General features: G+C 49.6%; 1 protein-coding gene across 1 annotated transcript in view; it reads right to left on the minus strand.

Moving 5' to 3' along the window:
• chrm2a (cholinergic receptor, muscarinic 2a) overlaps positions 1-25,370 on the minus strand; it is a 51,820-nt gene that overhangs the window by 6,701 nt on the left and 19,749 nt on the right. Inside the window, exon 2 of the mRNA XM_030342130.1 lies at positions 18,141-18,274. The gene's annotated coding sequence lies outside the window, so the exon portion shown is untranslated. The remainder of the gene's footprint in view (positions 1-18,140; positions 18,275-25,370) is intronic.

The raw sequence follows: 25,370 nt of genomic DNA on the forward strand, positions 1-25,370 counted from the left end.
TCAGATTTCATGGAAATCATTCCGAAATATATTTCCACCCTGAGGCTCATGAATATATTGATCGCTCTTTTGGCCTTAGTATTGAAATGTTCCTCCATACAATTCCCAATTTCACGTAGTATGGCCACTGCGTTCAATTTCAATCGGAGGTGATTCATTTCAGCGCAGGAAACACTGAGGTGCACATGTCAGAAGGTGTTTGTGTCATATAACGACACACACACCCCTTCGTTGTGTATTGTGGTCCCCTACACACCCAAGAGGTGTGAACCTCACGTGATGTTGATGCTTCTAAACATTATTGATCTCACTGTGGGGCTGGCCCTCTATACAAGGCATCTACACCTCCAGCCCCAACCATCTACACCTCCACCCCCAATCATCTGCACCACCACCCCCAAACCATCTCCACCACCACCCCCAAACCATCTCCACCACCACCCCCAACCATCTACACCACCACCCCCAAACCATCTCCACCACCACCCCCAAACCATCCCCACCACCACCCCCAACCATCTCCACCATCTCCACCACCCCCAACCATCTACACCACCACACCCAAACCATCTACACCACCACCCCCAAACCATCTCCACCACCACCCCCAAAACCATCTACACCACCACCTCCAACCATCTACACCACCCCCCAACCATCTACACCACCCCCACCAAACCTCAGCGCTCCTCTATCTCCAGATAAACACACACACTCAAACACACACACACACACACACCCGCTCCATCTCTCAGTATTCCGGCTACGTAGCGATGGAGCACGTCATGCCATCTGTGGAGAAGGGCGGTGTAAATATGACCTCGCCCCGTCAGCGGTAATATGCTGATTTATGTTTCTGTTTCAACCTAAACTGAACGCTTTTTCACTCAGGAAGATAACGTGAAGCGAATGACAGCTTTCTGCAGCCGTAGATATGAATGAAAACTAAAAGGAAATTTGTCACTTTTAATGACAAGGTTCTTATGTTCTTCAAAGGATTGAATAGTGAGGGAACAACCCAAGGCACAAGTGTTCAGATCTGAGATGTTAACGTAACATGGAGCTAATTTTTCTGGATGCATATTTATGATTTTTTATTGCTATTTTTTTCTTATCCTATAACAGGGAGTGGGTCTGGGAAACGGAGGTCGGTGGGTGTTCTGGATGGTGCTATACCTGCCATGATATCGTCAACATGCAAGCAAAGAGCAAACCTTTATTTCCACCACTATCAAAATAAGAGTCCCCCCAGCTCTGCACTGACAGTCACACTAGCGCGTCCAATGCTCGTGTTCCGGCCCCTCGCTTCACATTACACGCAGAGTGTTACAAACACAATCCAACCACCGCAACACAGCAATGCCCCAGAGTCATCAGAAGGCTTCAAACTTTTCTTGCTTTTAATGATTCTATCGCTCTTGCTCCAGAAGTTTACACGAAACAATGTTTCTAAAGATGTGACCAATAGCAGAGACTGCAACGTCCCTTCCAGCTCTGTACAGATAGACAGAAGTGTTTGTTACAATGTCTGACACCTCCATAAATCCAATGACACACACACACACACACACACACACACACACACACACACACACACACACACACACACACACACACACACACACACACACACACACACACACACACACACACACACACACACACACACACACACTATGTGTGTGCTGCTTAGCCCACATGGAAGCTGGCGTCCCAGGTGTGATTCTTGGCAACTGGATAAGGCTGGTACTTTCCCTCTCCACCCCCCTCTCCTCTCCACCCCCCTCTCCTCCTCCCTCTACCCGAAAGGGGAACCAAGGACAGATATAAACCATTATCCAGAGGCTGGAAGTTTGAACCGTAACACCTGGCTGCCCCCCCCTCCCATCTCCGGAGCAGAGTGGTGCCATCACCCCCCATCCCCCGTCCCCCGTCCCCTCCGGTGAACTAGCAGACTGCACACATCCATCCTGTGAGACCCCTCGGGAGGATTTCCTTCGGGTTGGGTTTTTCTCTAACAGCGATCTAATCTTCACACATCGGCCCAGCCCTCCTCCTGATGTATCGAAGCAGGCGACCGAATCAGGGCCAAGCTTTGCTAAGCATCAATTTGGAGGAAGAAAGGCATCCTGCGGCGGCATCCTGCCTCCTGCCGTCGATGAACAACGGACGATCTCAGAGAGCTGTGGTTCTGCATCCCCGATACGTTTCGGAGATAACCCATAGGGCAGCTCCCTTCACTCAGGCTCGCTCCCATGCAGCAGTGAGGTTCTTCAACCCATCGGGGAGATCCCTTCACTCAGGTCTTCAACCCATCCACTCCCCATCTCGTCTCAGGGCCGTAGCCTCGGTCCGTCGCAGTCTTTCGACAGACAACTTGAGCCGCCCCCCTAGCCCTGAACCTGGCTGACAGAAACTCTTGGGCTGAATCCGAATGCTCATACTTGACTACTATATAGTATGCATTTTGTAGTACGCGAAAAATACAGCGCGTCCGAATACTCAGTAGGCATTGTGTAGTACGAAAGACGTTTCCGAATGCGTACTACCGCCAAAGTAAACCACAGACTTCACTACGCTATCCCACAATGCAACCGGAGTCTGGTAACGAACGAAGAAGAGATGGCTGACCCGACACCACAAGAAAGACGTGGTAGAAAGCGGCGAAAAAAAGAGACATTAAAAAGACTAGAGTAAAATAGTAAAGTAAGTAATTAAGTAAAAAGAGACATTTTAATTTAATAGCAACGATGACAAGACGGACAACAGGTAACTTATCAAGGTCATTTTGCCGGCATCTGAGGGGAGATACGTCATCTCCAAACATCCGGTGGAGTTTCGGCGATGTTCGGAAGCGTTCTACGCATAGCTGTAGACCGTACTACACTTTCAAGTGTGGTAACGTCAAGTAGTAGACACTGAACAGAAATAGTATGTACTAAGTATTCGGATTCAGCCTTGTTCTTCTGGTCTCTCTCTCTCTCTCTCTCTCTCTCTCTCTCTCTCTCTCTCTCTCTCCTGGTGGTCTCAGTAAAGTCTTGCTCCGTGCCATTAGCGAATGTGGCGGCGCAGCTGTGCAGTGTCACTCAGGCCAACCCAAGTGTGAAATGTAAGGGGAAACGATTCCAGCGCAGCTACCGCACCTTACCGTTTGCAATCACGCTCGGTGAGAGAATTTCCAAGGAGACCATCACACGATATTTGGAATAAAATACGAAGGCGTGTCTTACCTTCAATTATTTTTCTACTTGCTAACGTAAAGGCCTCCCTGATAAAGGACGGGATGTGTGACTCTGGGTTAATACTGCGGCTGCATTATGCTCCTTGGTCCGTATTCTCGCTCGGTGAATACCCCCCCCCCCAGCTTTGGTTCCCTGGTCCGCCTTGGGGCAGGTGTTCTGCCTCAGCGAATCAACATGAGGGGGTCAGAGCTGGCGCCGGCGCCGAGCCCCACCGAGTGAATCTCTCTCCAGACGTGTTGTTTCATCACGGTCTGCCCCCGAGGGTGAGGCGTCCAGGCTGGGTCCAGTCACAAGTGCACAGGACCATCTCACACATATCTCTACCCGACCGCTGCCTCCCAGTGCTAGAACTCGAATGAAGTCACCCATCATGACCTCGCTGTTTGGTTCCATGATTCCATCATACGCCAAACCGCCCCTCATTGTCTTCTCTGGATCTCGGGAGCTCCTAGGGCTCCTCCTGAAGGTGTCTCCGGGCTTTGGGAGGTGGTCCTTCAGAAGGCCGATTGTCATGGGGGGGGGGGGGTTCGAAGAGGTCACCTTCAGCCCCATCCAGTGTTATCCACCACCATCGCCTCCCGCTGCAGGGTCACAGTCAACTCTGCCCCAAATCCTCCACACAGTCCCTTGTAGGGGTAAGCAACAGCCACCCCCCAACCCCTCCTTGCCCCCCACACCCTCCTCAATCCCCCCACACCCCCCTCCTGGTCCCCCCCCCCCTCCCCTCCTCACCTCCGGGATTGGCTCACAATCGGCCCCACTGAAACCTCCAAATTGAACTGTATGGGTCACTGTCAGCCCCCCCCCCCTTCCCCACTCCCCCATCACCCCCGCTCCCCCCCCCCCCCCCCCCCCCTCGTCTCCATATCAGACCCTTGAGTCTCAAGTATGTTTTCTCTTCCTTATGCCCATGTATGGGCTACTGACACCTCCTCCGTCTCTTCTCTGGTTCACCATCGCCTCTCCCCTACCCCCCGCCCGCCTCTCCCTCTCTCTCCCCACCCTGGCTGCTGTCTGTGATGCCTCATGGTGCCACCTTCACAGAGATAGGATGTCCCGGAGCTCGTTAAGATAAAGACAGAGTGGAGGATAGAGAGGACAGAAACGTTGCGGAGGGGGAGGGGGGGGGTCTGTTGGAGTCGTTCCACTTCAATGTTTCCTGTTTCTCTCTTTATCTCTCGGCTGTGTTCCCCTTTAGTAAGCAACAAAGACTGTCCTTGAAGAAGCGTTTTTTCGTCTGCACAGTACTGTACTACACACATTGCCACGTACAGGAGACCACATAAATATTAAGCAAATCACAAGAGTGTGTGTGAGAGAGAGAGAGAGAGAGAGAGAGAGAGAGAGAGAGAGAGAGAGAGAGAGAGAGAGAGAGAGAGAGAGAGAGAGAGAGAGAGAGAGAGAGAGAGAGAGAGAGAGAGAGAGAGAGAGAGAGAGAGAGAGAGAGAGAGAGAGAGAGAGACTCAGTCTCAGTCTCAGTCTCTTATGCTCTTTTAGACTCTGTGTAATGTGCATGGTCACATCTTGAAGAGCCCAATTCAAACCAAGTCGACCGGCTCGCTCTCTCTGAACTCTGAGACTCTCCAGAGAAAACAATCTTTCGTTGGATCATTGGAGAGAATACGAGCCCAGGCCTGGAGGACTTTACAAGGCATTTTGATTGTTTACTCAACACACGCATTTTCGCACACGACACATTTTCTCCAAATACTAAAGCTCTCAACCTTAATCTATTATTCTAGGTATTCTATGCCTCAAAGGTATAGAATATCTGTTCCTTTATCTTTTTTTTTACTTACCCTAACCCTAACTCAAATTGAATTTAGATGATTCAATGAGCAGGAGGCATCAGGCATCTCAGAGGTCGGGCTGTGGACATAAGGGTTAGGGTTAACCCGTACCCTAATAAAGAGATGGCAAATCTTTACGATAAGAGTACATTCCTTAACCTTTAATATTAGTTGATTCAGTTAATGAACAGTTAATTAATGGTCTAGCAATAGTTATACTATAGTAATCCTAAAGCAACAGTGTTACCTGAGGTATTCTTTGATACATTATTTAATAGGGTTAGGGCTAACACTAACCCCTTGCTAATGCTAATGCTATACAATACTGATAATTACTTTACTAATGTTAACCCTGTATCACTGTGTTGTTACTTAGGGCTGCATCAGTATCCTCACAGTCCCAGCCTCCAACCATCACACAAGAGTGTGATGGTAATCCACCAAAATCAATCTCTGTCCCAATATCAAATGCAATGGCGGAAAGCGGTGAAGACGCAATGGCCTGTCAAGCGAGCTTGTTACAGAGACAGGCCAATTTCGCCAAAACTCGCTTGTGTGGCTTTTCCGCTTGATTCCCTTGTCACTGTCTTCCCCACCGTGACTTGTGGCAAAGATTCACTATAGATTAACGCTTGACAGATCCCGTATAGCTGAGCCATGCATGAAATTATTAGCAGCGGCTTTGATAGAAAGCTTTGCTCATTCCTCACAGGAGGGGGCGACTTTTAGTGGAGCCCTTTTTATTTTGTCTGCCTTCATCTCAAGATATTTTTAGCTCTGGTTTTGACAAAATAGTCTAATTGGCGGTATTTACCCATTAAAATGCTGATAGTTTTGTTTCAATGGATACTTACTCTTTATTGTTGAAGTCGTAATTGTTTAGGGCCTATTTCCGTTTAGGTCACTACAGCGAAAGCGTAGAAAAGTAGTGAAAAGCAACTAATTAATGTTCAAACTTATTTTTTACTCATCCATTACATGGTGTGTGTACGAAACACTTTAACATCCTTTTCTGCACTTCACTCATTTGAGTAGTTTTGTTAAGGATGATGTTATGTTTAGACGTCGACACAGAACTTTATTTTTTCTCGTTTTCTAAAAAAAGCAGACCAGACTTTAAATGGGAATATTGTTATTTGGGAAACACAAGGAGTACTGGTTTTGGTCCGAGCGTTGATTTTGTGCCCAAACATACAACAACATGGTTATGGTTAGGGTTACAAAGCCCAGACCTCTCCTGCTCATAGGGTGAAGGGTTAGGGTTAAGGTTCAGGTTAGCTGACTGTTACGATTAGGTATAGAGCTTAGTGTGCTTCTGGTTATGGTCAGTACTGATATCACACAGCGGGGGCAAAGTTGAGGCGCTGAATAGCAACAGCTGAGGCTGCAGGTGAGTCTCAGGAAGTGAGACTATGAGTTCAGGGTCTCCGGTGGTGGATCTGGGGGTGAGACTTGTAGGATTAACACCGCGCACAGATTTTTTCATGACACTGCTATGATATAACTTTTTGGTTGTAAATACATGGTGTACCTGAAGGACTGGAGTCAAGGCGCTGGTCTTGACTCCAGCAGTCAACTGCACTGACGGTTTACCCCAACGGGACCAGGTGCCGGTGTGTGTGTGTGTGTCACGGAGAGAGAGCTTTTCGCTGACGGTGGCTGTGGACCTGCGGTGAGTACCTCTCACCTAACCCCCTCGATAGGTACGATTGCACTCGGCCAGGGAAAGTTTAGGAGCATACTTCAAGTTCAACGCGCCACGCAGGGACAGACATTAGGTTGCGGGTTGACTACCCGGGTCACAACGAGTACGATAGGTCTAGCATCGTAACACAAAGCCCAGACCTCAACCTCAGCATATGAAGGGTTAGGGATAGGGCTCATAGGGGTTGAGCGACAGGGCGAATAGGGTGATGGGTTCCATCTCTCTCTCTCCCTTCCGCTACCAGGAGGATAATCGGTGTTTCCTGAACGTGCCATTAGCATGCAGCGCCCCAAGCCTCCTAGCTTCCCGTCAAAACACCGCCACATGACCGAGTCAACCAGACATGTATGCCTTCCAGCTACATTTTTTCTCTTAGAGGCCTGACACTGGTGGGAGTGAGGGAGAGCCGGCTGGGGGTTACATTTGTTTGTCGGGGGGGGGGGGGGGGGGATTGCTCCTGCCATTGCTCCGTCAACTACATGCTTATTAATTGGTCAATTTTTGTGTAATACGGCCCGAGGCAAACTTCCTGCGTTCAGAGGGCCATATGCTGAGCTCCATTTTGTCTGTTAACACAGCGCTTGGTGTTGCCAGTGCTTGAGGGAAACTCCACAGCAGCATGTGTCACACAAATTGGATCCATGTCAGTCACATTTCTCCTCCTTTCATTTCATCTACGTCCCCCATCTGAACTATAAGTCAGTGGATAAGGTACTTAATTCCTATTATTACATTTATCTTAAGGATGGATTAGCCCATTTCCCTCACATCTCACTGCATGCGTACAAACATTTTTTGCTGGATGCTGGGTGATTTATTTGATATGTCTCCCCGTAATTAACCCTCGAGGGAATGACCCCGTTCTGATGCATCATGGGTAGTGTCAACTCGCTGTTGGCATCAGCATCAGGACCGGGAGCCGGGCCGCGGGTCATCCTCTCACTTCCTGTTTGCGCTCGGTTGACGTGCGGTGACGCGATGTCATCCGGGGGTCACGAATGGAACCGGAGCCAGGCCCACTGTTTGTTAAGCTGAGCTTAAAACCGCTAACTTAATTAAACAGCTGGACACGTGGGGTTAAGGTTAGCACTGGTTAGGGTTAGCACTGGTGAGGGTGGTTACATGCTGCCCTTCCGACAAGCCCCCATTCCTAGTGGGGGGCATGTGCCGCCACTCCGACATTTAGACGTCAATGTCGGAGTGGCGGTATGTCGGAATGGAAGGCGGTCCCTTGTTAGGGTTAGGGTTGAAAAGCATTTGATTGAAACTATCCAGGTTAGTGAGGCGTACAAAAGTGGTCCAAGGCTTTAATCGGGTTAGGATTAGCACTGGTTAGAACTGGTTAGACCAAGGGTTTAATAGCCCCACCTTTGTCTGAGGAGGATACAAACTACCCGCATGGTTCCGTTGGTTTTTACACAATGAATTCACTGAGCTGCAGGAACACGTGAGAGGCCGTGGGATGCCCTACTAACAACTCCTGACACTCTTACCTAACCCTAACCCTGACCATATCGCTGGGGACCTGCTTCACTGATGGCCCACAACAGACACACAACGTGATAACATCGCTGGCCCATGACGCACAACAGACACGCAACGTGATAACAACGCTGGCCCATGACACACGACAGACACACAACGTGATAACCAAGCCATCTCTCGATGCTTCCGAGCTGTTCTGTCGCTATCTGCCTCTGAGTAGGAGCACATAGTGGCCCAATCCCATTTCTACCCCTTACCCCTTCCCCTTACCCCTCCCCCTTGTTTTGAAGGGGTAAGGGGAAGGGGTAAGGGGAAGGCGTAAGGGGAAGGGGGAAGGGGAAGGCGTAAGGGGAAGGCGTAAGGGGTAGAAATGGGATTGGGCCTTAGGCCCTTACCCCTTAACCTTACCCCTTCAAAACAAGGGGGAGGGGTAAGGGGAAGGGGTAAGGGGTGTATTTTAGGAGGTTATATTTAGAGGGTAGGAGGGTGTTGTGTGCTAGGGTGTGGGAGCCAAAGGGAACCGACGTCCACAGCCTAACCTGTGGGCGTCCACTAACACGAGACCCCCACCCTAGCCCTCCATACAGACCCCCACCCTACCCCTCCATACAGACCCCCACCCTAACCCTCCATACAGACATATGAATCCACTGTCGGTTTGGATAAGTGTAAATTAGGGGGTCTAACCAGATTGAATGGTTGAGCAGGGCCCTTGTGTGGAGATTAGATTTCTGTCTTTGCCCATGATTAAAGAGTAATCATAGTGTCAGTCAGAGAGAGAGAGAGAGCGAGAGAGAGAGAGGGGGGGAGAGAGAGAGGGGGGGGGAGAGAGAGAGGGGGGGGGAGAGAGAGAGAGAGAGAGATATGAACTTGGGGAAGATGAACAGCTGCTGTCTCTGTTGAATGTCACTCCATGGCCGACCAGTATATATATATATATATATATATATATATATATATATATATATATATATATATATATATATCTCTAAAGCTAAACGTCTGCTGGAAAGCGACTCTGTGTTGTTGGGGAAAGACTAGGAGGTTCTTTGAAAACATTTTGCGAAGGACGATCAGCTTGACCTTAGTGGAATGAATAAAAAGAGAGATTGATCGATCAATCCTTTTGTCTTGTGTCAAATGTAAGGGCCTGACCAGCCTCCCCCTAAAACAGACCAACCCAGTGGTGATACCATGAGAAGATTCATCCTCTTCTACTGTGGCACCGTAATCCATGCTGGGTGGGCAGCTCAATACACTCTGCAGTCGACAGTCTGCGACTAATTGATTAATGGACCACTGTTCATGAATCAAAACGTTTGAAAAGCCAATACTCATGAATAAATATATGTATACATTAGTGAAATGTACCCAAAGCAGTAACTAGGCATTCATTATTGGTTAATCAGTTGCAAAGCATGACCAACTTGCATAGTTTGTCATGAATTGATTGTATTACCAGCCCAGCACAGATCTTTGTGTGTGTGTGTGTGTGTGTGTCTCTCTGTATCATCCATCTTTGAATGGTCTCGCATGTGGCATGAAGTAGTGTAATCGGATACGACAAGCTGACGTTAAGAAGTTAGCATTTGAAAATCTCTTTCATGCGTAAAATGATGAAATCTCTTATAATTAAATTCTGTTAATTAGTTATTTCACCATCCAAAATCAAATCAACCCAAACTTTCCCTACAGCTGAAAACATGTTGTGACGACAAACTTTAAATATCATCTAATCATTTCATGTTTAGACATGTTTCTGTACTGTCTGACCCCTACCTGCACCTTAATGACCTGTCTCTGTACTGTATAACCCCTACCTGCTCCTTTAGGACCTGTCCCTGTACTGTATAACCCCTTCCTGCTCCTTAATGACCTGTCTGACTCTATTTCCTGTGTCTTTCCTAACTAGCATGGGGGGGAAGGAGCTCTGCTGCTAAAGTAGATATTTAATTTGAGTTGGGTGATAGAGACTAAATGATGCTTAAACGTGTGTGTGTGTGTGTGTGTGTGTGTGTGGTTTACTGCTTTTGTTTGTTTACTCTCTTCTCCAGTCCATGTTCCTGATTTCCCCAGACTCCCCTTTTAGTGAGACACACGCACGCACACACAAACGCACACACGCACAGGAGTCCGCATCAATCAAACATTGTATCTCGGTAGAGATCATTGATTTCTTATTTCTTTATTTACTCTTTTAAATGAGACCAACGATGGCGTACGACCACTGCAGTCTGTTAGCCCTCTCCGTTGGAGTGTTAGTACTGACCCCCTTGTCTTTAAGGGAGTGTTAGTACTGAACCCCAGTCACATGCCACTCAATACAGGACTGTGTTCGGTGAAGCCTTCACCGTAAACACACAATATCAGCCTGTCTGCTCTCCACCTGTCTCTCTCTCTATCTCCCAGTGGAGAGTAAGACAGATGCATTAGGCTTTCTCTCTCTCTCCCTCATTAAGGCCTCTCTCTGTCTCCCATCTCTCTTCAACTCTATTAGGCAACATCCCTCTCTCTCTCTCTCTCTCTCTCTCTCTCTCTCTCTCTCTCTCTCTCTCTCTCTCTCTCTCTCTCTCTCTCTCTCTCTCTCTCTCTCTCTCTCTCTCTCTCTCTCTCTCTCTCTCTCACACATATATTAGCTGGTATTAGTCATTGTCTCTCTCTCTTGGTTGCCTCCTTCTTTTCTGTCCCTCTTTGTTCCTCTCATTAGATCGTATCATGAACTCCTCTTTCTCTTTCTTTGTCTCCTTCCTTTCTCTCACCTCTTTCCGTCTCTCTCATCCGCTGTCGTTCTCACCGCTGTTCACATTACTCCCCACGTCTCTGTCTGTCTGTTTGTCTGTCTGTCTGTCTGTCCAGCTGAATGCAGACTCTAATCAGATCAGAGCCTCTATTGGGCGGGTTGCGGGGTGATGTAGGAGGCAGGCCATTAGCAGATTAGCATCATTAGCTTCTATCTAGAGAGAGAGAGAGAGAGAGAGAGAGAGAGAGAGAGAGAGAGAGAGAGAGAGAGAGAGAGAGAGAGAGAGAGAGAGAGAGAGAGAGAGAGAGAGAGAGAGAGAGAGAGAGAGAGAGAGAGAGAGAGAGAGAGAGAGAGAGAGAGAGAGAGAGGTTCTGCATCAGTTTCATTACAGACATCCTTCTCCTGCTCTCGCCCCTTTCCCCGTTTTCCTTTTTTCCAGTCTTTCCCTTTCTTTTCTGATTAATGAAAGTAATTAGCGCCGCCGCAGCGGCAGGGAGCTGAAGGGCGAAGGGAAGCAGCAGCCCGAGGAAGTGGGCGTGGCCGGGTCTAATAACCTCCTGAACGCTGCAGACTGGTGCCCACAGCCTCTCCCCTGGTCTCAGTGTTACTGACGGCTGGAGAGTGGTGCCCACAGCCTCTCTCCTGGTCTCAGTGTTACTGGAGAGTGGTGCCCACAGCCTCTCTCCTGGTCTCAGTGTTACTGGAGAGTGGTGCCCACACAGCCTCTCTCCTGGTCTCAGTGTTACTGGAGAGTGGTGCCCACACAGCCTCTCTCCTGGTCTCAGTGTTACTGGAGAGTGGTACCCACAGCCTCTCTCCTGGTCTCAGTGTTACTGGAGAGTGGTGCCCACACAGCCTCTCTCCTGGTCTCAGTGTTACTGGAGAGTGGTGCCCACAGCCTCTCTCCTGGTCTCAGTGTTACTGGAGAGTGGTGCCCACACAGCCTCTCTCCTGGTCTCAGTGTTACTGGAGAGTGGTACCCACACAGCCTCTCTCCTGGTCTCAGTGTTACTGGAGAGTGGTACCCACAGCCTCTCTCCTGGTCTCAGTGTTACTGGAGAGTGGTGCCCACACAGCCTCTCTCCTGGTCTCAGTGTTACTGGAGAGTGGTGCCCACACAGCCTCTCTCCTGGTCTCAGTGTTACTGGAGAGTGGTGCCCACAGCCTCTCTCCTGGTCTCAGTGTTACTTGAGAGTGGTACCCACAGCCTCTCTCCTGGTCTCAGTGTTACTGGAGAGTGGTGCCCACAGCCTCTCTCCTGTTCTCAGTGTTACTGGAGAGTGGTGCCCACAGCCTCTCTCCTGGTCTCAGTGTTACTGGAGAGTGGGGCCCACAGCCTCTCTCCTGGTCTCAGTGTTACTGGAGAGTGGTACCCACAGCCTCTCTCCTGGTCTCAGTGTTACTGGAGAGTGGTACCCACAGCCTCTCTCCTGGTCTCAGTGTTACTGGAGAGTGGTGCCCACAGCCTCTCTCCTGGTCTCAGTGTTACTGACGGCTGGAGAGTGGTACCCACACAGCCTCTCTCCTGGTCTCTGGGGTACTGTCCAAAAACAGAACATGAGGGAAAAGAACAGGATTTGGCAGGAAGTGCTCTCGGGAAGTTTGGACGCAGAGGAAAGAGGCTATTTTCTCCCCCGACAGCAGGAAGTGATTAGAGTCCACCTGGCGCCCAGTTTGACGAAAGCAGCCATCAGAATGCCATCGCTATGACGACAGTGATAAGGAGGAGGAGAGGGAGGAGGAGGAGAGGCAGGAGGAGGAGGAGGAGAGAGAGGAGGAGGAGAGGGAGGGGGAGGAGGAGGAGAGGGAGGAGGAGAGGAAGGAGGAGGACGAGGGTTTGAATCGCTGGTCTTCCGGTTGGAGTCTTCACCACCTCCCTTCCCACTTCCATCACGGTGACCGACTCTAAGGATAAGACCCCCCCCCCCCCCCCCCATTGCTTAGAAGCTGTATTGTATGTGACCAGGCACTTTGAGTCTGCCTCGTGTATGAAAAGTGTTCTATAAATAAAGTTGCCTTGCCTTGCCTCCCTTTTGTGGTTGAATTGTATGGCTGGCCGCGGGGAAGGGGGGGGCGGAGGGTGGGAGGGTCTGCTTTCATTCTACACCCTCTGCAAAGTGGGGGATACGTGTGTGGGAATTTCTGGTTGTGTGTGTGTGGGACACACATGCACACAAGTACAGTTTATGAAGAGAATATCACTTGTGCTCTGAGCACATTCATGAGGCCGCTCTATCACTGACCCTGCAGGCACAACGACCACCGGCGCTATCCATCAGGGACGGAGAAAGGGCAGGTGCAAGCTCAGGGCTTCTGTGATTGGTCTCTGCTGAACTATTCCCTGCTATTGGTCCAGAGCGTTCACTGTCCCCATCACTGTAGACCTTTGACTGGTTGTCCCACGCCCGTCTTGCAGTGAATCCTTTAGGACTCAACGAATGCATCTCATTGTGTGGTTCCCGTGGGGTGACCATTATTTCAAGGTTTAGAAGAAACTGGTGTGTGACAGGGGGATAAAGGATCTTTCAGTTTGAGTGTTTCGTGCGGCTTTTAAGTGCATTTGAAGTGCCTATTGCCAGGAACATTCACAAGGTTATGTTATAGATTCAAGTATTGGAGTAAGATGTCAACAGCTATGGAAATCAACTAAGGCGAGTAAAGAGTAAAGATTTAAAACGCCACAATATGCAGACAAGGCATAAGAATTGTGAGTTTGTTGTCAGTGTCACATTTACAGTTGTACAGCTATTATACAGTTATTGTTGTTATTTATTTATTATTATTTTGTACTGTATTATATATAGATAAATAAAGCTTCTATCTTCTACAAGCCAGTGTTAACAATGTACATAACGTACAATATACGTTATTTACAGTCCGTTGGACTGTGTGGTTTTAGTGAGTATAATATAAAGTCGCACATCAAATTTCTAACTGTCGAAGACTGTATTACGATGAAGATGGCTAATTTAACAGATTTTGTAATTTCCCCAAAAGACGTGTCATCTGTTTCCATGAACAGCTGCTGCCTAATGATCTGATTCCTGCAGATCCCTCCAAATCCTTTACTTCATTATTTCTAAACCTGTAGCCATAGTCGTCCCGATGCCATCGCTGGCTCATGGTTGTTAAAATTAGATTCTTGGAATGATAATACCCCCATAATTTTCCCCGTCACTCAGTTACACGCGAGACAAATCGTGAAACTTTTCAACACAAGGAAGCGCTTTTAAAAATTCATGGCTTCATATCTATTACTTCCATGTCCTTTCCCTGGTGGCCATTTACACACACACACACACACACACACACTCACACGTGCGCACATACGCACACACACACTCACACGTGCGCACATACGCACACACACACTCAAGGCAGCTGCACCTCTCCCTACTTGAACCTCATCTGTTCGCTGATTCTGCCAGAGTTTCCAGGACTTTGCGAGCTTCACAGAGCATTATGGAACAAGTGCACATTTTGGAAATGATTCACCAGATTGTGAATTGTCTTTAGCAGTTAGGATGTTTGAACTCCCAGCCAAAAGGGGACTGGGTTGGATCCCCATTTCCAAAGCCTTATCTCTGGAGAAGAGGTCTTCCTCCAGCTGCTCGTCAACGGACAGCCGCAGTACTGGAGATCAATGAACCGTCTCTACAGGCTTCACCAAACGTGAGCATTTGCATGTACACACTTTTGGTCTTTAGACATTTTGTAAAAATACCTGTATTACGAGTCAGTGTTATTTATTCCACTACAACTCCGTTCTGACGGACGCACAACGAATCCAAAAGACAAAAGGGCTTTATGTTTACCTTTGTGGCAAGCGCTCTTACGCTGAATACTCTCCTGCAGAATTAGTATGAAGTCAATGTGCCAAACATTATTGGTACGGGATGTTTTAGTGGAGCTAGGAAGGAAGGCTACGATGGTTTGTCAGCCAGACTGATATTGTCCGCTACTGAAAAAGACGAATTCACAAGTAAGTCTCTTTGGATGAATCAGGGCTAAAGGAGGCTAGTAATGGTAGCTGAGGTGTTGTTTGAAGAAGCCCACGCTCTTGGCTGCGTATACCCTGGCTGAAGCCCATGGAACTGGAGGCTTCAAAGGCTGGGTGGAATTACACAGTGGGTGGGTAACAGTGGAAGTCTGCTTCGACTGCCTCTCGCTTTCAACAGAAAACAACATAGATTTCTGGGGGAACACTTTCAGGAAGAAAACTTTTCTGAAATTTACGATAATCAGAATTGTTTTAATGATAACTAAACCAAGTAGACCGCTCTGTGCCTTCCAGGTCACCTGTGTCTCCCCCATGTGGGATGGCATTCATTCTCATCACAACAGAGATGTTGACATTTACATCAGAACGTCCACTGGGAGCGACCAGGTATTAGTCACCGTGCGGCGAGCGAGCCCCGCATACAGTAGGCTACAGACTTGCTCTCTCTCTCATCCCCCACCGCCATGTTGGCTCAGCTCACTTAGATCTCTTCCCCTCTGTCTCTCCTACTGTATACCTGATAGATAGATATAGATAGATTTATGTGCATGCATGTATTTATAGACCATCAGACTTATAAGGAGAATGAGAGAGGGACAATTAAAAAAACGAAAGGGATGGAATTCGAGATGAAGAAAGAAAGATTCAGTAGAGAAATGTCTGAGCTTGCATTCTTTTAAGCTGCATATCATGTCTTAATTGTTCTCCCTCGACTGACATTTTCTTAATATTGTATTCATGAATCTTATTTTACTTTGTACATGCATTGGCAATGCAAACGGACATAACACATGTCAACATAACGGTGTACACGTCATGTGACTCCATCTGATGGACAGCTGTTTCTCTCCTCACTATTAAAGGGACTCCGGGTTCAGCGTGAATCGATCGAACTCCTCCTCATCACCCTCCTCCTCCTCCTCAACCCCCCTCCTCCTCCTCATCACCCTTCGTCCCCGAGTCACGGGCGGCATTACTCTTAACCACGAGGGACGTCGTTTAGCGGGGATTAAAGGGGGATTAATAAAGCAAGGAGCAAGGAGGGGAAGTCAATACTTTGTGAAGTAATTTGAGTCCATAATGAGGTCGTGTGTCGGACGGACGTCAGGAAGCCTTCAGCGGATTAGCCAGGATTTCTTTGATAAATTACCTTTTGCAGGGCATTTCATTTTTTGATTGCAGCCGCGATAGCCGGGTCTATTTTTAAGAGTTGGTGGCTCGGCTGAAGCAACCTTTACTCATTTAGTAGACTGATGTTATAAGTGTTATAAGGACTGTAGGTGTGGGCCACATTCTGCTCTTCTCAACACAAACAAGATCATCAATCTTTCATGCGTCACAATGAGGACCTAAGGGAAGCCCTAGTGTACACCAAGCCAGGAATAAACACACACACGCACACACACGCATGCACACAGAGTGCCGTTGACTAGCTTGTATATCTTCCAGACGCAATCCCCCAATCCACAGGTAATGGGATCCACAAAGTAACACACATTCAAGGTCTTGGATGTAAAAATAGAAATCCCTTCCATTTCTTTCGGACGCCGTTGCCCCCACGGACCCCAAGGAGAACCAGATAGAGGAGACCCAAGAAGAGCAAGAAAGGATAGTCTCTTATCTCCAGCTCACCGGCCATCCATCAGCCATGCTCAGCCATCTGATCGCCCCGTGATGTCACACATAAATCAAACAGGATGCATCAGGACGCTCTCTCCTCGACGAAAGAAAACTGCAAATGTCAGACGCCGGCTCCGACCGACGATTTAGCGGGCCTCCTTCTTTCCTGGGGGGACCCGCGTCTCTCACGGGGCGATGGGGGGCCCAAGATGGACCTGCAGTGGGGGCCCCAGAGCGACCCGCAGGGGGGGCCCCAGAGCGACCCGCAGGGGGGGCCCCAGAGGGACCCGCGTCTCCCACGGGGCGATGGGGGGCCCAAGATGGACCTGCAGTGGGGGCCCCAGAGCGACCCGCAGGGGGGGCCCCAGAGCGACCCGCAGGGGGGGCCCCAGAGGGACCCGCGTCTCCCACGGGGCGATGGGGGCCCGCAGTGGGGGCCCTAGAGCGACCCGCAGTGGGGGCTCCAGAGCGACCTGCAATGGGAGCCCCATAGGGACTCGTGTCTCCCAAGGGGCGGTGGGGGCCCCAGAGTGACCCACGGCTCCCACAAGGCTGCTGGGGGCCCCAGAGGGACCTGCTGATGTCTTTGACTCCCGTCATTCATCCAGACATTTAAAGTGACAGGGCGATGGAGGAGTCCTGTGGCTGTTGTGTTTCTGAGAATTAGCTCTGGCTAACAGTCTGCAACCCATGCCGCGAGCCGTCGTAACGTCCAATCGGAGGACGTGAATTATTCAGCGGTAGGGTATCACAGCAGCGCAGGGGTCTGACTGCATGACTGTCAACACACCTCCACCGTCTCTGGGTCTCTCTCTCTTTCTGTCTCTCCCTGCTGTCGACCATTTATCTTAATAATAATATATGATTTATTTTCATCACAGCCTACATACATTTCCCTTGTTCTCCCTCTGTCTCTCTCTCTCCCTCTCTCTCTCTCTCTCTCTCTCTCTCTCTCTCTCTCTCTCTCTCTCTCTCTCTCTCTCTCTCTCTCCCCCATTCTCTCAGCCACTCCCTCTCTTGCTCTCCCCCCCTCTCTCTCACACACACACACACACACACACACACACACACACACACACACACACACACACACACACACACACACACACACACACACACACACACACACACACACACACACAGAAAGACCACCCCCTTCATGAGAACACACATTGATTCCTCTGCCTTCCTGACCATGTAACAACAACCACGGTGACATCATCTCTCTCTGTCTCGCTGTGCGTCTCGCCCTCTCTCGCCCTCTTTCACTCTCCCTGACTCTCTTTAACTCTCCTCGATTCTATCAAGAAGTAACCCAGGAATGATGTTATTTGGAGTGACCCTGGCAGCTTGTGTGCAACTGTGTGCACACACAATGGCGTGTGCATGCCTGTGCGTGTGTCTGCTTTACTGGATCACTGGGGATGGAAGATCACACACACACACACACACACACACACACACACACACACACACACACACACACACACACACACACACACACACACACACACACACACACACACACACACACACACACACACACACGAGGACGTACCTGTCCTCATAGCAGCGCTGCGACCACAGGGGCATCCAGGTGTGAGCGGCCCCTGAGCTCCTCTTCCTCCTCCTCCTCCTGCTCTTCCTCCTCTTCCTCCTCTCCTCAGCGCGGGACCTCTACAGCCTCCCCTCCTGAGAACACAACAGAGAACTCTGAGAACATGACAGAGAACCCAGAGAACACGACAGAGAACCCCGAGAACACGACAGAGAACCCCGAGAACACGACAGAGAACCCCGAGAACACGACAGAGAACCCCGAGAACACGACAGAGAACCCCGAGAACACGACAGAGAACCCCGAGAACACGACAGAGAACCCAGAGAACACGACAGAGAACCTTCTATCCTTTCTTTCCTTCTATAGATAAAGAGTGAACTACGATTGTTAGGATACTAGGAATAAGGTTAGTTCTAGTGTGCCCATGGTTAGGCTCAGTAATGACATCACACAGAGGGGGCGGTGTTGAGGTGCTCGTTAGCGGTAAATAGCCACAGCTGAGGCTACAGGGAGACCCAGGAAGTGACGCTCTAGGTAGAGAGTCTGGGAAGGTGTTCTGCAGGTGAGACTCGGAGAGATTGAACCTAACCCGAGGGACACACGATGCTCTTGGAGACACCTCTATGGGAGAATCTTTTGGTTGCAAATACACGGTGGGACTAACTGGACCGGCGGTTCACCCCACCGGGACCAGGTGCCGGTGCGGGGTGTCGCTGAGAGAGAGCTGTTCGCCTACGGTGGCTGTGGACCTGCGGTGAGTACCTCTCACCTAACACCCTCGATAGGTGAGATTGTGCTGCCCCACGGAAAGCTTATGAACGTACTTCGAGTTCAGGGGCATACTTTAGGTTACGAGCTGACTACCGGGATAAATAATGAGATCAGTGCGTCACAATGATACATATCCTTCAAGCAGGTGGGGGCCTCTTGATCAACTGCATAAAGCTTCTGCACATACACCATACACCTTACCCCCCTACTTTAATATAGCCCTAATATATCCATCTATATATTATATATATAGATAACTTCTGTATGTGTTCCCCAAACCCAAGTTTGGGGAACCAAGTTTAATAGGGTTACCAAGTTTAATCGGGTTAGGGTTAGGGTTCGGATTGGGGCTTCAGCCCGGAGGGGGTTAGGTTAGGTTTCTTTTGGCTGTCGCTAGGCAACTGCACTCAACGATTCCAAACATATGACCTGCTACCTATCCTTTTTATTACCTAAAAATATATGCAATAGAAAATGGATTGAATTCAAACCCAACCGGAAAAAAGCGAGCTGATAAGATGTATCTCTTTATGAATACAAGCCCTCTCCAACACGGCACTGCGCTGACTGTCATCTGATCCAAACCCAGAGGGGGACACTCTGACCTGTTGGAGAACAAATGAGATGAAGTGGCGGCTCGCCGCGGGAGCACAAAATAAAAGTCCTCTGTTGGATGAAGAGGATTTAGAGAAAGTGCCTGAGCGCTGGGAGATAACCTTCGGAGCAAGTGACTTAGTGTGTGTGCTCAGAGTGTGCATTACACACACTACACACACTTCACACACACACACACACACACACTACAAAAACTACACACACACTACACAGTCTACAACACACTTCACACACACATTACACATACTACTCACACTACACACACTACACACACTTCACACACACACTACACACACTACACACACTGCACACACTACACACACACACACTACACACACTTCACAGCCACACTACACACACTACACACACTACACTACACACACACACACCTCACACACTACACCCACACACACACTACACACAAACTTCACACACTACACACATTATACACGCTCCTCCTGGTCTGACATTCACCTGAGGAACCAGGGCCTTTTCTCGGCCCGCTCCTCAAAGGGGCCGTGGGGTCGCTTTGGACAATAGGACGCCTTCCTCGTGGCTCGCCCCCCCAGAAGACGGCGCCTTGCTCTGGGGAGCCGGCTGCTGATCGGCGTCGCCTGCAGCCCCCTCGCTAACGTGACCGCGTTGGAACGCTGGTCCTCACCTTCTGCCGAGCCGAGCAAAGATCTATACCACATGCATAATTCACCAGCAAGCCCCTCCAAGCAGAGATTCATCGTCAGCCTCCGAAAGGAAACAAATGGAGAAAGAACAGCCCAGTGCGCCGTGGAGGTGCATCGCGGAGGCTCTGCCCAGCGCGCCACTGGGGAGACGATACCCCCCCCCCCACGAGAGACGGCGTAGAGACGCCACACGCTCCACACGCCACCACCGCGGCCCAGGGGAGCTTTGGACCTGTGGTGTGTCAGCACCTGGAGATCTCCTCTCTCTCTTCTCCTGGTGATTCCCCGGAGGCCCCCGACTGTAATCAATGAGCAGGTTCTCCCAGTAATTACTGTTTACTCTCATTATTCAAGCATGCCTTCAGTAGAAAAGCAGCCAGCCGCTCTCTGAAGGATCTGTCCTCATCTTAATGGGAATGAGGGACTGGTGCTGTGGTTGTTGCTGCGGCGATGGCAGTGATGGTGGCGTTACACGCAGCAAAGAGTCCGGAAGCTAGTTCCGCGGGGGGAACGGTTCCACAAAGGAGAACCTCCTGAAAGAGGAGAACCTCGAGGGGGAGGAAGAGGAGGAGGAGGAAGAGCCCCTCCTGGAGGAGGAGGAGGAGAAGGAGGAGGAGGAGGAGGAAGAAGAGAACCCCCTGAGAGAAGGAGGAGAACCTCGTGGAGGAGGAGAACCTTGTGGAGGAGGAGAAGCTCCTGGAGAAGGAGGAGGAGGGGGAGAAGCTCCTGGAGGTGGACAGCAGACCATAGAGGGGGAGTGGCGATGATCTGAACATCAGGAGGACTGGTTAAAGACTAGAAAAGGGAAATCTGAGGGTTGACAGGTGTCCGTCACACGGAGAGGAGGGGGGGGTGAACGTGAAGACACACAACCTGTTTACGTTCATGCCCGCCTTGATGCAGATGTTGAGCGGCAATCCTCCCCCAGCTTTGAAACCATCTGTGTTCTGCATTGTCGCATGCAATGCCGCATAATCACCAGCATCAAGATTTGCCGATACGAGTACCAAGCTAATATGAAATATGTTCAATCATGGCACACTCTGTTCGTCGTATGACAAATTCACAACAACTTACACATAAGGACCCACGCACACTCACAAACACACGCACTCACAAACACACACGCATGCACTAACACACACGGACACACACGCACTCACGAACAGATGCACGCACTAACACACACACGCATGCACACACAGACACACACAACCACGCTTGCACGAATAGACACAAAAAGAACAACGCTCCCTGGCGTCCCCTGACCCTGAGAGTGTCTCTGAGTCTGTGTCAAACACCGCGGCCGACTTCAGAAACAGCTCTGTCTCACGATTGACAAAAAGGTTTTTTGTCCTTGTTGTCATTTAATTATAAAAACATGAATAATGCATACACATTTAAATAACACAAACACGCATGTGCTGTTATTACCATTGGGGCATTGTTGCAAGTAATGACGTCCAGCATATCAAATTAGGTATGTCAGTGTTGAGACATGTAGCGATTCACTGTTAATGACAAGACACAGCAGGCCAGGATACCGCTCCATTTTAATTAGAGTACACACACACACACGCACGCACGCACGCACGCACGCACAAACACACACGCAGGCACGCACTCCATCATCCCAACACCCCCGCTGCTCTCCTCTGAGTGCCATTCTTTTAATGTCCTTTGTGACCCCCCCCCCCCCTCTCCATAAGTTAAGATACCAGCAGCACATGCATCATGCATAATGCACATACACTTACACACACACACACACACACACACACACACACACACACACACACACACACACACACACACACACACACACACACACACACACACACACAGACACACACACACGCGTACACAGATACGTACAGACACAAAAACACACTTTGCTGCGATCACTGCTGCAAGGGTGCCATCAATGTACCAATTCAAACAAAGACAGTATTTTTATGGTATACAAAATAGTATACATCGTATAAAATAATATGTCATTAATTAAACGCATCGAAATATTTTATTGAATGCATCGTATTCAGAAGAATATTCAGAAATAGTGCCTTAAAGGCTGGAGTGTTGACCAGCTCAGAATGGGGCGGTCCACAACCTTATGCCTGCATGCCTGTTTATATGGCCAATATATTCCACTATTTCACCTCATCATTCTACCTTCACGACCCCCAGGGCTTTCAGCAGCCAGCAGATTGCTCTCTGAGCCCAAGCCCCACCACAGCGAGGCAGGCTGGTGAGGAATGAGTCCAAGAGCCTTGATGATTATAGACGTAGTGAAATGAGCTTGACCCTTGACCCTTTTGGTCCGTTGAGACCGGGGGGCTGCGTATGCCTTTGTGTGTTTTCCGATGAGGTCATGGCTGGTCGACCTCCGAGGGGGGGCGCTATTACGCAATGATTATGTGTTCTTCTAGACCGACAGACCGACCGACCGACCGACCGACAGACAGACAGACAGAGAGGCAAATAGCAGCAATGTTCGACAGAGTAATGGCTGACGATAAAGAATTTTGAGCACAGCAGAGCTCCCAGCCAGTACATTACACACACACACACACACACACACACACACACACACACACACACACACACACACACACACACACACACACACACACACACACACACACACACACACACACACAGGGTGTGGGAGAGGGGGGGAGTGAGAAGATAGGTGGAGATATGAGGGCGAGAGCAGGGGAATGAGAGAGAAGCCGGGAGAGGAGTGGGAGGCAGGGAGACGGATAAGGAGAGAGAGGGGAGATGGGAGAGAACAAGAGGGAGGAGAAACGGAGACAGAGGGAGGTGTGAGACACACACACACACGCACACACGTACAAAATATAAAGCTGTTGATGAATGCCCGAGAGGAACGGCTGCGTGTGAAAGCTGCGGTCTGCGCAGAGCTCCCGGGAACTTCCAGAACGCATATTAACGTGTGTGATGTTTAATACAACCTCTTGAAACGCACAGGCTGAGAGCCTGTCTGATCCCAGCGTACCGCACTGCACTGTGGGCTAATTGGCGCATTATTCTTTTGGTTTGATTTAGTATTTTAGTAGTTTTTAAAGGTGCCGGGGCCCTTGGGACTCTGGGTGGGTAACCCCGCTCTATCGCTCTCTCTCTCTCTCTTTCTCTCTCTCTACCAGTCTTAACCCTCTCTCTCTCTCTCTCTCTCTCTCTCTCTCTCTCTCTCTCTCTCTCTCTCTCTCTCTCACCCTCTCTTGTTTTCACTCTCCTGCTCTCGTTTTCACCCTCTCTCTCTCTCCCTCCCTCTCCCCCACCGCCATGGCTCATGGCTAAGAAAGGCTTAGTTTCAATAAAATACACGCATATAAATGAAGTGCCTGATAGTCATAATGCTGACAGTGAGCAGCACATGCGTGGACGTTCATCAGAACAACCTTGTAGGTTAGGGTGTGACTCCCGGTCATAAGGGTCTGGGTTCCCCAATGTACCCCAAAACCTTCAGCCTAACCTGAGGCCTCGTGATGACCACGCAGACGCTTCGACGCAGTCGTGAACCTGTTTTGGTTCTGCGTAGGGTTTGAGTGAGCTGACCAATCATAGCCCTTGCTTCTGCGTCGCCGCAAGGAGGGTCCGCAACGACGTGATGGGTCCGTAAACCCCCTTGCGTTGCGTCGCCCTGGAACCATAACTAAGCCTTTACCGTGTCTGAAGAACTCAGGGCCTGAGAGAGGACAACAGGAGCCCAACACCTCTTCAACCTGAGGGTTATGGTTGGGTTAGGGTCGGACCCCAACGCCTCTTCAACCTGAGGTTTAGGGTTAGGGTTGGGTTAGGGTCGGACCCCAACACCTCTTCAACCTGAGGCTTAGGGTAAGGGTTGGGTTAGGGTCGGACCCCAACACCTCTTCAACCTGAGGGTTAGGGTTGGGTTAAGGGTCGGACCCCAACACCTCTTCAACCTGAGGTTTAGGGTTAGGGTTGGGTTAGGGTCGGACCCCAACACCTCTTCAACCTGAGGGTTAGGTTTGGGTTAGGGTCGGACCCCAACACCTCTTCAACCTGAGGTTTAGGGTTAGGGTTGGGTTAGGGTCGGACCCCAACACCTCTTCAACCTGAGGGTTAGGGTTGGGTTAGGGTCGGACCCCAACACCTCTTCAACCTGAGGTTTAGGGTTAGGGTTGGGTTAGGGTCGGACCCCAACACCTCTTCAACCTGAGGCTTAGGTTAAGGGTTGGGTTAGGGTCGGACCCAAACATCTCTTCAACCTGTGGCTGAGGAGCTCAGGGCCTGATAAGAGGACAACAGACAGATGCCACTAAACATGTGTGGTGTGTGCCGGGCGCCTCCCCCCTGGTGTGTGTTTGTATTCCACACAGGATCGCCCTCGGAGACAGACGGGCGTCGAAACCCTGGGACACTTAATCCCTCGTCACGGTGATCCACACACACAAGGGTTACAGCAGACCCCCGCCCCCACCCCACCCAATAACCCTAACTAGTGTGTGTGTGTGTGTGTGTGTGTGTGTGTGTGTGTGTGTGTGTGTGTGTGTGTGTATTTGTGTGTGCAGAAGGGGGAGGGCAATATGACAGCAATTACCCACAATGCCCTTCTAGGCTTCCATACATACAAACCTAATGAATGTCACACACACTTGCATACAAAGTCGACCATAATGTATGCAACTGCAAACACACAACTTCCTTCCCACACTACAGACACAAAGTCAAATATAATATGAGCAGTATACGCCACACATATGCCGAATGGATTAAAATGGAACACACACACGCGCACACACATACACACACACATACACACATCACAGACACACATGCACACAAAGCGAATCTTTGATGTTATTTCCCCAACAGTGTGGCTCTTCAACGTGCTGTTACCCAGTGCAATATTTCAAAAGGAGAAGCAAGCTTTGAACTGTGTGTGTGCGTATTATATTATATTTGCCTTTGTGTGTGTGTGTGTGTGTGTCTGTGTATGCGCGTGTATGTTATATTATGTTTGACATTGTATCTTTTTGCTCCGAAATGATGTTTGACTTTGCATGGGATATGTGTGTGTGTGATTGTATATCTGGTTTCTGTGTACATGATTGTGTGTGTGTGTGTGTGTGTGTGTGTGTGTGTGTGTGTGTGTGTGTGTGTGTGTGTGTCTGTG

This window comes from Gadus morhua, chromosome 19 (assembly GCF_902167405.1).
Source record: "Gadus morhua chromosome 19, gadMor3.0, whole genome shotgun sequence".
Classification (NCBI taxonomy): Eukaryota; Metazoa; Chordata; class Actinopteri; order Gadiformes; family Gadidae; genus Gadus; species Gadus morhua.